The sequence below is a fragment of the Nothobranchius furzeri genome, chromosome 17 (assembly GCF_043380555.1).
Source record: "Nothobranchius furzeri strain GRZ-AD chromosome 17, NfurGRZ-RIMD1, whole genome shotgun sequence".
Lineage (NCBI taxonomy): Eukaryota > Metazoa > Chordata > Actinopteri > Cyprinodontiformes > Nothobranchiidae > Nothobranchius > Nothobranchius furzeri.
The window spans coordinates 38,347,065-38,359,921 of record NC_091757.1 but is presented as its reverse complement, the minus strand read 5'-3'; the positions used below and the strand labels follow the sequence as shown (position 1 = coordinate 38,359,921).

At 48.4% G+C, this 12,857-nt stretch overlaps 1 long non-coding RNA gene across 1 annotated transcript; it reads left to right on the top strand.

Moving 5' to 3' along the window:
• The first annotated feature begins 9,342 nt into the window (after positions 1 to 9,342).
• LOC139063766 (uncharacterized) lies at positions 9,343 to 10,556 on the top strand. The gene is made up of 2 exons (XR_011517112.1): positions 9,343 to 9,441; positions 9,559 to 10,556. It is a non-coding gene; the product is annotated as an uncharacterized lncRNA (long non-coding RNA).
• The last annotated feature ends 2,301 nt before the right edge of the window (positions 10,557 to 12,857 follow it).

Sequence of the window (12,857 nt, the reverse complement as noted above, 5' to 3'; positions counted from 1 at the left end):
ATACGCCCCCAGCTCGATTGCGGCATTCACGTAGCCCGCGGGCAGAACCTTGGGAAGAAAGGCGACGTTGGGCCACAGCGTCACCCCCGACCCATCTGCCTTCCACCGCAGGCAGGCGGGGCTGATGTCCAGTGCGTGCAGCTCACTGACCCGTTTAGCCGACGTCACTGCCAAGAGAAAGGCGGTTTTCACAGACACCACTGCCAACGGGGCGGTAGTCATTGGCTCAAAGGGTGGCCCACACAGGGCCCGCAGGACCAGGGGAAGGTCCCAAGCAGGTGCCGGCCTGCACAAGGCAGGACGCAACCTTCTCACGCCCCGCAGAAACTGGGTCACCAAACAGTGAGCCCCAATGCTCCTGCCATCCACCAAGAGGTGGTTGGCCGAAATAGCCGCCAGGTGTACCTTAAGGGTCGAGGCAGCCCGGCCCTTGTCAAACAGCTGCCGGAGGTACCGCAGAACCTCATGCAGGGAACAAGAACCAGGGTCCACGTCCCTGCCGGAACACCAGGTAGAGAACCGCTGCCAACAGCGAGAGTACGTGGCCCTTGTAGATGGAGCCCTGGCACTATCCAGCACCTGCTGGATGGAGGGCTCTAAGCCGACTGGGGGCTGCCTGCCCCCTTCAATGGCCACACCGTGAGCCGAAGATGATCTGGGGACGGATGCCAAATCCTCCCCTCCATCTGAGACAGGAGGTCCCGTCTCGCCGGCAACCGCCACGGCTCCCCGTTCAGCAGACTGAGAAGCAATGGAAACCAGAGCCTCATGGGCCAGTCTGGCGCCACCAGAAGGACCTCGTGTGACGAGTCCCTCACCCGATGGAGGGTTGGTAAGAGCAACGGAGACGGCGGGAAAGCGTACAGCCGAACCAACGGCCAGGCATTGGCGAGGGCGTCCATCCCCAGAGGGGCGTCGGCCTCTGCCAGGGAGAACCACAGAGGGCAATGTGTGCTGCTCCTCGAGGCGAACAGATCCACCTGGGCCTCTCCGAACTGATGCCACACCCTCTGCACCACCTGAGGGTGCAACCTCCATTCGCCCGGGGGAAGACCCCGCCGGGACAGGCAATCCGCCACCGAGTTCCTCCACCCCGGAAGGTGCAGCGCCCTGATGGAGGCCAAGCGAGGGTAAGCCCAGGTCAGCAGCGTCTGAGCCTCCCTCAACGATCGCAACGACCTGGTGCCCCCCTGATGGTTTATGTGGAACACCGCTGAGGTGCTGTCCATTCGGATGAGCACGTGCTTGCCCCGCAGAAAGGGCAAGAAGCGCCTCAGCGCCAAGTAGACGGTCTTCAACTCCAGGACATTGATGTGAAGCCGTGCCTGACGGGGGCTCCACAACCCCTGGACCGACCTGCACTGCCAATGCGCCCCCCACCCCCGGGGTGACGCATCCGTTGTGACCACCTCCCGTCTGGCGGGAACCGCGCCAAGCGGGACGCCGAGACTCAGGTAGGGGACATCGTCCCAACGACGCAAAAGAGCCACACAGCTGCTCGTGACCTCCAGCTCGACCCGCCTGTGTCGCCGGGGATCCAGGCGGAAGCCGTTGAACCACCTCTGCAAGGGCCGAAGGTGGAGCAGCCCGAGAGGCACCAGTGCAGAAGCCGAGACCAGCATCCCCAACAGTCGCAGCCACACCTGGACCGGGGGTGCCGCCCCAAGGCGAAAGGCCCGGAGCAAGGACCGAATCCGGACCCTCCTCTGCTCGGTCAGCCTCGCCCGCATGGCCACAGAATCTATGGCAATGCCGATAAAATCCACCCGCTGAGTCGGAACCAGAGAACTCTTCTGCAGGTTCACCGTCATCCCCAGCGCCTCGACGTGGGCAAGGACCCTGGCCGTGGCCAGACCCACTTCGCGACACGACGGCGCGCAGACGAGCCAGTCGTCGAGATATGGCAGGACCTTCAACCCCGCCCGACACAGGGGGCTCAGGGCTGCCTTCACGCACCGCGTGAAAACTCGGGGGGCGAGAGACAGGCCGAATGGCAGAACCAGAAACTGGTACACCCTCCCGAGGAAAGAAAATCGCAGGTACTTCCTGTGCCCCGGATGGATCGGGACATGGAAGTATGCATCCTTGAGGTCTATGGTCGTAAACCACTCTCCCGGACAAACCACCTGAAGGACATCGCGAGTCCGAAGCATGCGGAAGGGCAGCACCTTCAGGAACCGATTGAGACCCCTGAGGTCCAGTACCGGCCGCAGGGGCCCGTCCTTCTTGGGCACCAAGAAATACGTCGAATAAAAGCCGTCCGCCTGCAAATGCGGCGGAACGACCTCTATGGCCCGTTTGTCCAGGAGCACATCTATTTCCTGCATCAGGATGCTGACCCGTGCAGGATCTGTGACCGAAGTCACCCTGACCCCCGAAGGGGGTGGGGGCCGACGGCGGAACTGCAACCTGTAGCCCTGGGACATAGTTCGAACCACCCAAGCGTCTCCGCATTGGGCCTCCCAGAGGGCCAGGTACTGTGGTGTAAATCTGCCCGCCGCCGGCCCACAGCCCTCAGGCCGTGTCCCGACGCCTGTTTGGGGCCCTGGGGGGGGCGGCGGCCCCTGTCCTGCCCCGAGGATCCCCGGGGCGGTGCCTGACGTGCCCCCGAGCGTCTCCAAGTCCCTGCCGCAGCCGCGGTCTGCTGGGCGACCTGCACGGGGGCGGCCGGACGAAACCGGCGCCGAGGGTCCCGTGCCCCTCGTGGCCTGGACTGTGGCATGGGGAGGACCCCTACCCCGCTCCGCCCACTCCAGGCCTCTGCGGCTTGTCTAGACTGCCGCCGACATTCCAACGCCCGCTCAGCCTCGGGCCCGAACAACTGGCCCGGCACCACGGGCAGACCGCGCAGGCTCTGTCGGCAATCATCCGACACCGGAGCCTGCGCCAACCAGACCTGACGGCGAGCCACTACCAGCGTGCCCAACAACCGACCAAGCTCCCTGGACATCAGCCCAAATGCTTGCAGGGCTGCGTCGTTCGTATCGCCCAGTGCCATCCCCGCTGCGCCCGACTGCAGCATCTGGGACTGGGCTAGCAACAGCACCGACAGCGAATTGCTGGTGCGTGCCATCCGTGCCCCGATGTCGTAAGCCCGGCACAGTAAGCTGTCGGTCACCCGACACTGGGTGCTCGGACAGCGGACCCTGTCCCTCAATGCCTCATCCGGGGAGAGCACCAGCGAGGCAACGCAGTGGTCCACCGGGGGCATGCGGTCCAACCCGTAGGTTCCTGCCTCCCGCATCGATGCCAGGGTCCTGGCATCCCTACCATGGTGGGAGAGCTGTCTCGGGTCCCCCCAGCACCGCTGCAGCTCCTCCACAAAGGCTGGCGATGGTGGGACCTGAAACGGGGGCGCCGCCGGAGCCCGGCGGAAGAAGGGATTCCCCGCCGGACGGGCCACCGGCACGTCGTCCAGTCCAATCCTGGCCAGTGCCGCTCGCAAAATCGCCCGCAACTGACAGGGGTCCTCCGCCAGCTCCGAGCTTGCTGAGCTATGGAGAGACATCCCCGAGTCACCGTGAGCTCCCAGGCCCGGGGGCTCCATCACCAGCCCCTGACTACGGCCAGGAGAGGGGCCCTCCTCCTCGAGGGACTGAAACTCCGAATTTGAGGCCCTCACAGAGATCAGGTCGTCCGGGCCCCCCTCGTCCGGGGCTCTGGTCAGCAGCGCTTTGAGCTGTTCCACCTCCGCCCGCAAAGAGTCCACTTCCTGGCGAGAGGGTTGCGCCACACGCCGCTTCTTGCGCCTCGGGCTGCCGCGTTCCTCAGCCGGTCTATCCCTCCGTCTCCCGGAACACGGGCGAGGGACACCAGAGGGCGGCAGGTCTGACTCAAACAGGAGGCACTCCACTTGACGTAGCCTGTCCTCCCGCACCGCCAGCGGCAAAATGCTGCAGTTCATGCACGGGTCAGTCAGCGCCTCTCTGAGGTGACCGACGCCCAGGCACTTAGGACACAAGTCGTGGCCGTCCTCCACCTGGAGGGGAGCCCCGCATGACGTACACTCCAACATCCTTACCGGTGTGGGAGACGCCAGCGACTCCACAGGAACTGAGCGAGGACTTCGAGGAAAACTGAAGAACGCGATTCAGTCCTGGAGTTGTAAAACAACGCACGTGTGTGTGTGTCGGCTAGGTAATCTGAGCGTGCCACCACCACGGTCAGAACGTCCATCCCCACTCACCGGTAACGTTGTAAAACAACACACGTGCGTGTGTGTCGGCTAGGTAATCTGAGCGTGCCACCACCACGGTCAGAACGTCCAGCCCCACTTACCTGTAGCGCTCGCCGGCCGCACCCACCTCCCCTTTCCACAGGGGAAAACCTGCGACCGCCAGCGAGCCCTATCCGAGCCGGCAGCGGCGGTCCGAACGGCGCCAGCCGGCCGCACCACCCGCGCTCGGTAACAATTAGCAGATAAATAACAACGTCAATCCACCGCCCCAGAGGGCTCCTTCGAGCGCTCCGACCACACGGTCCCGGGCAGGAAGACGCCAAGTAAAAACAGTACTCACCTCTCAAGACCGATAAGATCCGAATCACGGACTTACGGAGCGATTGACCAGCGAAGCACGCCAGGCCAACAGCGAGAAGATCAAAGAGACCCGAACGTAGCTATCGGCGCGTAATTTATAGACTCGCGACCAGGTGCGCTACGTGTCACGTGCGTGACTTAGTTTACATTAGTACTCGACCTGCGCAGAGCGCGAGGAGATACATCCACTCTGTTTACTGCCACTGGCAGTCAGGAGGGAACGAAACAGAACTTTCTTCACTTGCAGTCAGACTACTGGTTACCACTGAAAACTTTCCTACGGTTAAACTGGTTTTCGTTTCTCTTATCTACCGTCCCACTACGAAAAAAATACTTAATTCCAGCTAGAAATGAACAAACCGCCAGCACGTGGACATAATGATACAGCACTAGTTCGCTAACCTTCATCATTAGAGAAGAAAAAGTGATATTTAAACTTTTTCCAGATCCTTACCTGATTTCTTCTTCCGGGGTCTTTATTCTATGTTTATTCACGGTCTGCGAGTCATAATAAATGAACCTTAGCTAGTTGTGTTTCTGTTTCTGAGCCAGCTAGTTGTGTTTCTGTTTCTGAGCCACTGTGCTGCACGACGCCATGACACCTCTGCGTTGTTGTTCCGTTCGGAACGCGCATGCGCAGAATGAGGCTATGGCAAGCCAAAACCGTCACAATACGCCACTTTCCCAACCCGTCTAGTTAAGAAATGGCGAAAAAAACGCCGTTTGATGTGCCAAGACGTCGTAAAATACGGCGAAAACTCTGCCAGAACGCCGTAATTTACGCCGTTCTGAACGGTCCCGTAGAACGCCCGTAAAATACGTCGTTTTTTCCGGACATTGAACGCCGTTTTTTACGTCACCCTAATCCCAGACGCGTTCTCTGTGTGGGTGGCGTAAAATACGGCGTTTGGTACGGATATTGAACGCCGCTTTTTTCGCCGTTCTGTGACATAAAACGCCGCTTTTAACGCCACTTTGTGACAGTTTTAACGCGTTTAAAATTCAACTTTACTCTCATTTATGCAGAACCCTCCCCATGGGTTTCTCATCCACTTAATTTAAACTCCAGTGACCCAATGAAAGACGAGGAGGTTGAGGCAGCACTAATTCATCCCAGATTCGCCGGGCTGTCGGGCTGTGCGGATTGCTGTTTTCTAATACAACTCGGCTCTGTTTCAACTAATTTCACTGTATTGAAAAAGCCTTGAAATGTAGTAATATTATCAACAATGTGTCAACATTATTATTTTTTCTGTCCACCTGTAAAAGGCAGAAACGCTGTTTCAGTCAGACCTGATGATTACTTAAAAGTGTGGCTGCCGTATCAGTCTGTCCTCGTGGCTCGTGAGTCCAGCTGGAACATCAGTGCTCTTTCTGTCCAAAACTCCATTCTTAAGTTCATCCACTTTCAGTATTTACTATTGTGACAGTGTGTGTGTGCTGTCACAATGTCCCGATTGATGATGCGCCCTGGCTATTTGGCCAAGGGGATGTTACTATGGCTGACTGGTTAGAGTGTATGATTCTCACCCGGGAGTCTGGGGATCGAATCCCGCCCGAGCCCTCGTTTATCCACCTGGCCACACTATTTTTTTTTTTTTTTTTTTTTTTTAACGACTGTTATACTTGTCTTACAGGAGCTTCTGAGGATGTTCTGTCTTGCTTCTCCATCATCACTCTCCAGCTCCTCAGACCAGCCACTCCAGAACCTTCCCAGACCCAGGATCAGAGCACTTTAATTAAAGTTTGAAACATGTCTGCTTGTTGTTCTCCTATAGAAGTCTTAAACTAGAATTTGCTAATGAGCTTTCTTGGCTAAAATATGCTCTTAAATGTTTTTATTTACATAATCAAGAAACACGTTTTTCATTGCTTCACCAAGACATGACTGAAAATGTCCTCATGATCCTGAAACACTGGTTAAAACAAATTACTTTTAACCTCTTATAAAACAAACGTGTCTGTTGATGATTATGCCCACTACAATACTGAAGCACCTGCATACTTGCTACCGATTTGCTAACTTTCTGTAATATTTGATATTTAAGTTGAAAACATGAACTGCTGTAACACAAATTCCAAATGTTCTAGTTGAGCACTTGTTTCTAATCAACTAATCATTATTTCTGTGATTAGTCAGCTTTTTCCTTTTCAATAAACACATGGAAAAATTACAATTATCTCACTGAAAAATGGTTTAACAGTGTTGCACATGTATAATAATCTGCACTGGTTTTGACAGTTATGGCATTCTTCAAACTATAATAATAAAATAAAGTGAAAAGATATCTACAATTGATTACTTCTAGTTCCTACTATTTACATTTTATGCATCGATACTGTAAATGGCTGTTTACTATAAAAGTCAGTGCCTGTACACAGGTAGTTTGCTTGTAAATCTACATATTTCTGTTCTATATGATCCTGTATTCTTCATTAATGCTACTTACAAATCCACGAGTCTGTAGAATTGCCTTGTTTATTTGAGCAGGTATTGAACAATCCTTTTAGTTATTAACAAGTTGAGTGTGTGCTTAAGAGGAGTTTAAAAGTGTTAGCCTTAGAAAGTAGATGAGCCTCTCCCACAAACCACATTTTTTAAATTTAGGACTTTACGGAGTGTGCTGAAAGACAACAATGAGGCTGATCATCTCCATTTTTACAGGAGGCAACCCCCTGCTTACTAGGCAAGAACCCGTATGAGAACATTCCATGTGCAGCTAAAGATCTGTAAACTAAATCATGTCTGGAAACCACCAGGGACCAGGCCCAAAAGCATCACTTCAAAGACCTGACAGTCTGATCTGCTTTGTGTCATAAGGTGCAAACACGAGAAACCTAATTAACATCCAGAGATTCTTACAGAAGGAACAACTCCAGCTGATATGTTGCATTCATTCGATGTCTTCCTAAATCTATATCTAATTATAAATTTGTAAATATTTTTCATAAATTGTAGTGCTCAAAACCTAAAGAGACAGTTGCTTCAGTCGATCTGTTCTGCTTCTGCAGCAGACACTAAGCCAGTCCAATAAAAGTACAGGCACTGACTTTGTATGCCTTAGTAAACAGCCATTTACAGTACCGATGCATAAAATGTAAATAGTAGGAACTAGAAGTAATCAATTGTAGATATCTTTTCACTTTATTTTATTATTATAGTTTGAAGAATGCCGTAACTGTGAAAACCAGTGCAGATTATTATACATGTGCAACACTGTTAAACCATTTTTCAGTGAGATAATTGTAATTTTTCCATGTGTTTATTGAAAAGGAAAAAGCTGACTAATCACAGAAATAATGATTAGTTGATTAGAAACAAGTGCTCAACTAGAACATTTGGAATTTGTGTTACAGCAGTTCATGTTTTCAACTTAAATATCAAAATATTACAGAAAGTTAGCAAATCGGTAGCAAGTATGCAGGTGCTTCAGTATTGTAGTGGGCATAATCATCAACAGACACGTTTGTTTTATAAGAGGTTAAAAGTAATTTGTTTTAACCAGCGTTTCAGGATCATGAGAACATTTTCAGTCATGTCTTGGTGAAGCAGCAATGAAAAACGTGTTTCTTGATTATGTAAATAAAAACATTTAAGAGCATATTTTAGCCAAGAAAGCTCATTAGCAAATTCTAGTTTAAGACTTCTATAGGAGAACAACAAGCAGACATGTTTCAAACTTTAATTAAAGTGCTCTGATCCTGGGTCTGGGAAGGTTCTGGAGTGGCTGGTCTGAGGAGCTGGAGAGTGATGATGGAGAAGCAAGACAGAACATCCTCAGAAGCTCCTGTAAGACAAGTATAACAGTCGTTAAAAAAAAAAAAAACAATAGTGTGGCCAGGTGGATAAACGAGGGCTCGGGCGGGATTCGATCCCCAGACTCCCGGGTGAGAATCATACACTCTAACCAGTCAGCCAAAGGGACATCCCCTTGTCCAAATAGCCAGGGCGCATCATCAATCGGGACATTGTGACAGCACACACACACTGTCACAATAGTAAATACTGAAAGTGGATGAACTTAAGAATGGAGTTTTGGACAGAAAGAGCACTGATGTTCCAGCTGGACTCACGAGCCACGAGGACAGACTGATACGGCAGCCACACTTTTAAGTAATCATCAGGTCTGACTGAAACAGCGTTTCTGCCTTTTACAGGTGGACAGAAAAAATAATAATGTTGACACATTGTTGATAATATTACTACATTTCAAGGCTTTTTCAATACAGTGAAATTAGTTGAAACAGAGCCGAGTTGTATTAGAAAACAGCAATCCGCACAGCCCGACAGCCCGGCGAATCTGGGATGAATTAGTGCTGCCTCAACCTCCTCGTCTTTCATTGGGTCACTGGAGTTTAAATTAAGTGGATGAGAAACCCATGGGGAGGGTTCTGCATAAATGAGAGTAAAGTTGAATTTTAAACGCGTTAAAACTGTCACAAAGTGGCGTTAAAAGCGGCGTTTTATGTCACAGAACGGCGAAAAAAGCGGCGTTCAATGTCCGTACCAAACGCCGTATTTTACGCCACCCACACAGAGAACGCGTCTGGGATTAGGGTGACGTAAAAAACGGCGTTCAATGTCCGGAAAAAACGACGTATTTTACGGGCGTTCTACGGGACCGTTCAGAACGGCGTAAATTACGGCGTTCTGGCAGAGTTTTCGCCGTATTTTACGACGTCTTGGCACATCAAACGGCGTTTTTTTCGCCATTTCTTAACTAGACGGGTTGGGAAAGTGGCGTATTGTGGCGGGTTTGGCTTGCCATATGAGGCGCATGGCCGCAGGCTGCAACGCGGGCGGGGCAACGCGTCTGGGTCACAGTAAAGGAAAGAATGAAAGGAGAAAGAGGACAGGCAGAAGAGAGAGCGTCAGTATGTCGCACAGTTATTCTCAAAGGAAGGTGGGTTTAGTTAGTGATTGGTTAAATTCAACCTGTTAGCTAGCTTTGATATCCACAATGAGAGGAACTATGTTTCGTCTAATTATGGTAAATGGGTTGCTGTCCTTGTCCTTATAGAATCAGCAGCTGGTGATATGTCAGCAGGTGTCTCCTCACAACCCAATGAACCTCACGAAGGTGAATGTAGCATGTTAGTTAGCAGCCTCATTTAAGGGGGTCTGTGGGAATCACTTAAAGGCCCCGTGTGTGAAATTCACAGAAATCATAGTAAAAAGATCCGACTCTTTAGCACCACGCAGTTTAGAGTCGGTATTGCAGCTATTGGAGCCCCCGAGGATCAAAAAGGGTTTTTTTTTTATCATTATTTAAAACTTTATTAACAAATATAACAAATACAATACAAAATCGTGTTGCTGTAAACGGCAGCATGTCATCATCTAATTCCAGCTTTCAAGTCAGCGAACAGGTTAGTTGTTTTCATCTAACTTATTTTATTAATTTAATCTAAATAGGTTTTGAATAAGAAAAACTTTTTTATGTCAGTTATGTTTGCTAATAGCAAACGGCAGCTAGTTAGTGATGACTTCTGACTACAAAAAATGACAATATTTTGTTCATTTTATTTGAGAAATGTTATATTTCTATTTGCCATTTTAGTTCTGTGTGTGTGACCGTCGGTAACGAACCTGTGACAATGATTACACAAAGTGTGTTGTGTAATTGGAGCGGGCAGCCGATAATGTTGTGTTTCTGTTCTGGTTGCTCGTCACGGTCACGGAGCATGCGGTAATCTCCAAAAACGAGCGGTGTGGTAGCGATCGTTAAATCATTAAATATGTCAGACTGCATGCTTACAAGGCGCACTTCTGCCCCCTGCTGTTTCTTTGAGGTTACATCATTTAAAAACGCAAACATCAAATGCGAAGCTTAATAGGTTGTATGTCCCTAAAAGGTCACTGTATTTTAAGATGGCGCATGCCATATGGAGCACCGGTCTGCTTCTTTTGTCTAAAATATTAAAATATAAAGCTAATAATAATGCTTAGAATAAATGCTTGTTTGAATTATCATTAAAAAAAACAAATTTGAGAATGTGATACAAGAAATTTGATAACTTATAAGATGAAATATCACACATTGGGCCTTTAAGGCTCTCTTCTCTATCAGTACTATTACGAAGGAATATAAAAAGGCTATTTTTGGTGATAAACACATTGTTTTTCCACATAATGATAATTATATATATCAATCAGTAAAAATGTATAGATTGTTGTTGATGCTGGGCAGGTTGAAGCATTGTTATTTAGTCTGTTAATGTAACATAAGTTACTGTGAGATTATTAATGTGAAGCACCTTTTTGAAGGCACCATACAAGAAAAAAAAACTCTTCATCTACTAAATACCTTGAAATGAAATGTTTTGAATCTGACTGAATTATGGGAGGTTTTACAAGATATAATTTGTTTATGTAGCTTTGAGAACACAAACCAAAAATCAGTCATTTCCAAATAAATCATCAGAGAACAAAAATGAAACAAAAGCTATTAATAATTGTAATAAATAAACGTAATATAACATTGAACACAATAAAATGACATCTAGTATTGATCGTTATCGAGCATTATTAATTATATCACTGTAAATAATAAATCTTGCTGTGTACAATCAAGGCTGAATATATTTTTAGCAGTTTTTTTGTTGAGAAAAATGGGTGTCTGACTTATATAGGTTGTACCGTTATGAATCTTATAATGGTCTGCCTTAACAGCTGCCCCTTCACACAGTAACATCACCAAGGTCGGACGCTTGGTTCAGTATGTTTACATTCCAGGAGAAGAGACAGAAGAAGAGAAGAAGAACGCTTTTCATTGATTAATCAAAGTACTTTATTTGTGATAAGCTAATCAAAGCATATGTTGATCATTAATAATCAGGTGAATGATCTGTGAAATAAAGATGTCATGAGTTATGTGTTTAAATGAATAAACAGGGCTGCACCAGACAGACTGATCTACATCACCATGGAAACGCATGACACATTGTTTTCAACCAGTCAGAACTTTCGTCTGTCGTAGAGAGAATCTGGGATGTTTACTTAATGTGTCCAATCCGGTTTACTAAGATTGGTAAACAATTAGGACATATAAAAGAAGGCAACGCCATTTTATATTCAGTTCCACGTTAAGAGTTCCACGTTAACATCAGCTCTGTTTGATCCGAGCTCCTAAGGAGTTACATCATACTCCCAACGTAGTATTTCCACCAGCTCTCATTCGTCATCACTAAGAGAAGTGTAGCTGGCCAGTACACTTTCTACTTTAAGCTGAGAACTGGCAAGCTGGAGATTTCCGTCGTTTGAATCAACGAGACGACGTTCCTTCAAAATAAGAGTGAACTTGCCGACGCCTGGCGACTACTACCGGAGCCGACCCACAGACGGGCTTTGTAGTGCTGCGACCGCTGTTTCACCAGCTCCAGTACATTCGAGGTCCTAGGACCTGGCATTTCCTGAACTACACGGGAGACTCTGTAGGTACGTGGTCACGGCACAAAATGGCGGCTCATGTCATCAGCTTCTGAAGCCTCGTGGTAGCCTAGTCACAACAACCAGATTCGCTACGTCAGCCTAGAGATTCTGAACAACACACACACACACACACACACACCAACATGAAACATCCAAATCCATATGCATTCATCATTGAGATAGTCCTGGTAGATTGTAAGAATTTATAATTATAGAAATTAAAGATTCTTAAACGATCCCAACTCTCTCTTTTCTTGTCTCTTAATCAATACAGAGTGTTTGAGTAAACTCCCTGATGATAAAAACGACCACTTCTGATTATTTACTTAGATCTAATTACAGTGTATAAATATACAAAATCAGATCATTACATTATCTAATTACAGTGTATAAATATACAACTTCAGATCATTACTTTTGGCGAGCTAAGCCTGATATCTGCACAGTTTATTACACTTTGTGCCGATTTTGAGACATATTTGGGATTTTTGTTCAGTGTGAGTTCAGAGTGGAAGGAAAAGGCGAGCTTTTCCTCCTTCAGCTTAGAGACAGCTTTTATCTTGAAGGGGGGTTGCACATTCATCACCCTCCAAAGGAGGCGCTGTTTCATCAAAACACCTTAAAGCTGACGTGGTTAGCGGCCATCTTGAGGCCTACATATGAAGGTATATTTTTCCTGTCTTGGTACATTGAAAACTGTCTATTTTATTGTTTGTCGCTGTGTTTGTGACACTGTGTGAACGTTTTTTGTGAAATCGGAGATGTTAATCCCCGTCGGAATTACTTCCGCTCGGTAGGCGACTGATCAACACTTATCCTTTTCGGAGGGAGGCAAGATGGTGGAAGGAGCAGACGTTCTGTAAGGAGCTCCGGTAGCAACCTCAAAGA